A 5541-nucleotide genomic window follows, 5' to 3' on the forward strand; every position below is an offset into this window, starting at 1 on the left:
TATAAACAAAAAGCACTGTACCTTTAGCCCACTGTACCCTTACTAAAGCACTGCACCTTTAACCAGAAAGCAGAAATGCTAACCTGAGGTTGCACCCAATCAGCTGCTTCCTCTAGTCTGCTGCCACCAATCAGCGGCTTCCACCAGAACCCTCCCTATGCAGTGTGGAACGTTACAGATTTCGGTAAAAGCCCCGACGCTCCTCCACTCGCTCCAATTGTTCCCGGGCCTCTGTGAAAGCAAGCCCCGCGCCCGATTTAAATACTCACAGCCCTGACCATCCTCCACTCGCTCCAATGGTTCCCGGGCCTCTGTGAAAGCAAGCCCCGCGCTCGATTTAAATACTCACAGCCCTGACCCTCCTCCACTCGCTCTAACGGTTCCCGGGCCTCAGTCCCCCATCTTTCTCCTTCCCTTCCAGGAAAGGTCCAGACCCAAACATCCCCTATCCATGTTCTCCAGGGATGCTGCCTGAACTCCAGAACTTTGAGTTTTTTTGAAAACCAGCATCTGCAGTTCATTGTTTCCAGCTTCAACGAGAGATGGACTGATGTGTCAAAGGTCTTCAATGAGCACCACCCCACAATCTTTGATCAGTGTAAGAAAAGGGTTTTGGGGGAGACTTTAAATCAGACATAAAACCTCTGGTTAACCAAGGAAGCCCTGATCCCTGTTCTCCCTTACCATTTTGATGCATGAATCATCTTCAGCCACAAAGGCACTGGGAAAATATCAATAATGCTGACTCATCAAAATCCTCCAAATTCACTGGAGACACAAATGAACCAATGTCAACATCCTCTTCCAGGTTAAGTTCCCAAGCAATGTTGGGCAGGTTGAGACATTCACATGCCTCATAGCAGGCACCCTGGCATGGGAGGAGATTACCATCTGGAAAAAGATTCAAGGATGTGCTCAAGGCGTCCTTAAAGTAAAGTATTCTCACCATCTGCTGGGAAATTCTGGACCATGCCCGGGACCAATATGTCTGGGATGGTATTGAAATCCTTAAAACCACGCAATGGGAGTACAGAGAAATCCTCTGAAAGGACTGCACTACGTAAAAATCAACCAACTCACCTGCCCTGTCCTTTGGACCTCTCCTGCCCAGTCTGTGAAAGGTCTGTGGTGCCCACATTGGTCTCATTTGGCATCTCAGAAACACCAGACTGGAGTGGAAGCGAGTTCTCCTCCATCGTTGTTAGACTCCCTAAGAAGACAAATGTCAGCCATGATCTTACTGGAGCAGAGCTGGCTAGTCTAAGCCTGTCAATTTTTAAAGTTTTTATGTTTTAATATCTGTCCCTGGAATATCAAATATGAAGACATACGGGTTTGATTTAACGTGAGTTTGTTTACCTATCAGCCTGGGTAGGAGTTTGCATTCTGAACCTTCGGCTTCCAAGAAACTTACGCTAAGCATATTTCCATTGCCAATTTAAGAAAGTATATTTCTTAGTTTTGTTCCTGAACTTATTATTCGAATAGTCTGGAATCAGCCAGTTCAAGTCTGAACCTTGACACATACATGTTAAACATGGAAATAAGCCAAAAAACAAAACTGCTGGAGGAAATCTGAGTCAGGCAGCAGCTGTGGATGAATGGACAACAACATTTTAAGTCTGGACTCTTCTTCAGACTTTCAGACAATATCCACAAATATGGACTATGGCTGGGTATCGCCAGAGAAGAGCTCCGGCTGCTGGCCCGCGGCCGATAACATCCTGAAGCCGCGGTCTGCAGAGCTTCTAGTCGCGGGCGCAGCGTGGACTTACCATCTGGAGCCTGGGTTCCCTCGCTGTGAACAGCCAAAGAAGAGTTCCGACCGCCGGCGTGCGCCCAACGACATCCTGAAGCCGTGACCTCCGGTAGGAAAGCGCCGATTCGGGACCTCCAAGCCGCAGAGTGTGTTCGACCGTCCCGACGTCGGAGTTTCAACCATCCCAACGAGAGCGCCTGTACATCGGGCCTTCCGTAGTGGCGACTACGGAGGTTTATGGCCCCGACCACGGGTGAACAATGGAGGAGGACTGACTGTACTTTGTGCCTTCCACCACAGTGAGGAATGTTGTGGTGGATGTTTGTGTTTAATTTTATTGTGTATTTTGTGTTCTTTTTTGATTCTACCGCTGCTGGCAAATTTATTTGACTGCGCTTATATGTGCATGTGATGAATAAAACTGATTGGTTGATTGATAGAGTAGGGGGGAAGAGAGCTGGAAAAGAGGTAGGGTGCGGCAAAGTCTGGCACGTGATAGGTGGATAGAGGTGAGGAGGATGGTTGACTGGCAGGTGGGTGGATTAAGTCACAAAGGCTAGAAAAAAAGGAAATCATATGGCGTCCCCGAGTCCAATATTTCCCTTTTATTTCCACCCCCCCCCCCCCCCCCCCAGCTCTCTCCTCTTCCACCCAGCTCTCTCCCCCTGGCATTACATTTATCTCCTTCTTTCTTTATCTTTGCCTTTTTCTCCATCTATTACTTGCCAGTCTTAGCCACCCCAACCCCTGTCTTTTCCAGGATTCTCTCCTCTTCACCGCAACCCAAAATATTGTCTGTACATTCTCTCCACAAATGCTCCCTGACTCATTGAGTTCCTCCAACACTTTATTTTTGACTCAGATTTCAACATCTTATTTTTTTTTTTGTGTTTCCATGGAAATAGGCCATTTGACCCAATTAACCCGACTATATCCCCTCTATCATTGAAAATCAACTTGCCTTTACATGGCAATTAAGGGTTACCAAAGAACTTCACATGCAATGAATGACTGTCATATTAGACATTAGTTAAACTAAATCATACAGAATAACTAACTCGTGATGGGCAGGTGAGCGTGAAATGCAACCCCTTTTGCCGCATCTGCACCCAGCCCAATTCCTCTGTCTACACCCGATCTGCGCCCAGGATGAAGTGTTCCATACCAGGGCATCAGAGATGTCCTCATTCTTTAGGAAACAGGGGTTCCCCTCTTCCATTATAGATGAGGATTATAGATTCTCACCGGGGTCACCTCAATATCCCGCAGCTCCGCTTTTACGCCCCCTCCTCCCATTTGTAACAAGGACATAGTCCCCCTTGTCCTCACTTTCCACCCCATCAGCCGTCGCATACAGCACATAATCCTCCAACATTTTCACGACCTCCAACGGGATCCCACTACTGGCCACATCTCCCAATCTTTCTGCTTTCCGCAGAGACCGTTCCCTCGAAACTCCCTGGTCAACTCGTCCCTTCCCACCCAAACCACCTCCTCCCCAGGTACTTTCCTCTGCAACCGCAGGAGATGCAATACCTGTCCCCTTACCTCCCCTCAACGACTCCATCCAAGGAAGCAAACAGTCTTTCCAGGTGAGGCAGAGATTCACTTACACCTTCCCCAACCTCATCTACTGTATCCGCTGTTCCAGGTGTCAACTTCTCTACATCGGCGAGACCTAGCGCAGGCTCGGCGATCGTTTCACTGAACACCTCCGCTCAGTCCATCTTAACCTACCTGATCTCCTGGTGGCTCAGCACTTCAACTCCCCCCATTCCCAATCTGCCCTTTCTGTCCTGGGCCTCCTCCATTGTCAGAGTGAGGCCCAGTGCAAATTGGAGGACAGCACCTCATATTTCGCTTGGGCAGTTTACACCCCAGTGGTATGAACATTGACTTCTCTAACTTCAGATAGCCCTTGCATTCTCTCTCCATACCCTTCCCAGTTCTCCCACTAATCTAAAGGGCCTGTCCCATTTACGCAACCTTTACAGGTGACTGCCGGCACATGTCATAGGTCGCCGAAAATTTTCAACATGTTGAAAATTCAGCAGCGACCAGAAAGACGTTACGACTCTTTGGAGAACTCTCACGGCCATAGGCTGTAATGTCATGAGAGGACTCCTATGGCCGTGAGAGGTCACCCGCACCATGTCACCAGGGGTCGCCTGTATGGCCGTGAAAGGTCTCCAATGGTCGCGAGAGATCTCCAAAGAGTCGTAACGTCTTTCTGGTTTCCACCGAATTTTCAACATGTTGAAAATTTCGGCGACCTATGACGGGTGCCGGCAGTCGCCTGTAAAGGTTGCGTAAGTGGGACAGGCCCTTTACTGTCTCCGTCTACATCTTTGTCCCACCCCCTCCCCTAACATCACTCTGAAGATGGGTCTCGACCTGAAACGTCACCCATTCCTTCTCTCCAGAGATGCTGCCTCACCTGCTGAGTTACTCCAGCATTTTGTGTCTACCTTTGAGTTAAAATGTGATCATTTGGGGGAATTTAATACTTGCATTTGTGAAGCCAACACATTATTTCATTATAATGTAATCTTGGCTCAATGCCTACCACGCTCCAATTAGATTTAGTGCTGTTATGTGTTAATTGAAGGTAAACACTTACTTGTCCTCCAATATGGAAAATCTGCAGGATCTGGTCCACCCATGCAAATTATAGATTGAGGATGCATGACCCTATGGACTCTCCATTCCTCTGGGGTAATGTCTTCTGGTCCGCAGGGTGCAACTTGAATTTGGCGTGCTGCTCTCGCCAAATTAGCTACCTCTTTGGTGCGCCGCATTAGGCCATCCCAACGTGTCTTGGTGGCTTTTACAGACCTTTTGACAATTGAGACTGCATTGACCTTGGCAGTGATATCCTATATAACCATATAACAATTACAGCACGGAAACAGGCCATCTCGGCCCTACAAGTCTGTGCCGAACAACTTTTTTCCCTTAGTCCCACCTGCCTGCACTCATACCATAACCCTCCATTCCCTTCTCATCCATATGCCTATCCAATTTGTTTTTAAATGATACCAACGAACTTGCCTCCACCACTTCCACTGGAAGCTCATTCCACACCGCTACCACTCTCTGAGTAAAGAAGTTCCCCCTCATGTTACCCCTAAACTTCTGTCCCTTAATTCTGAAGTCATGTCCTCTTGTTTGAATCTTCCCTATTCTCAAAGGGAAAAGCTTGTCCACATCAACTGTCTATCCCTCTCATCATATCCTGCCATATTTTTGTCACGATCTCCCTGTGACAATCGGTGGGCACGGTTGAAAAGTTGGTCCCTCTGGGTGGTGACCTCTATAATCTGCACCTCCAACTCATCTGAGCTAAATCTGGGCAGCCTCGGTCTCCTCCTCTGCTGCTGTTCTGCCATTTTGCTGAAATCTGCAAACTTCCTTGCACCGCGTGGCCACCTCCCAACAGACTATTCTGGGAGGTGGAGGGAGAGGGGGAGAGGTGGGCACTGGGCAGTGAGGTGGGGGGGAGGTGGAGGTGGAGGGAGAGGTGGGCACTGGGCAGTGAGGTGGAGGTGGGCACTGGGCAGGAGGGGGAGGGGGAGATGGGGTGGGCACTGGACAGGGAGGTGTAGGTGGCCACTGGGCAGTGAGGTGGAGGGGGAGGTGGAGGTGGAGGGGAGGTGGGCACTGGGCAGGGTGGAGGTGGCCACTGGGCAGTGAGGTTGGAGGGGGAGGTGGAGGTGGGCACTGGGCAGGGAGGTGGGCACTGGGCAGGGAGGGTGGGGCACTGGCAGGGAGGTGGAGGGGGA

Source organism: Leucoraja erinacea, chromosome 3, assembly GCF_028641065.1.
Source record: "Leucoraja erinacea ecotype New England chromosome 3, Leri_hhj_1, whole genome shotgun sequence".
Taxonomy (NCBI): Eukaryota; Metazoa; Chordata; class Chondrichthyes; order Rajiformes; family Rajidae; genus Leucoraja; species Leucoraja erinaceus.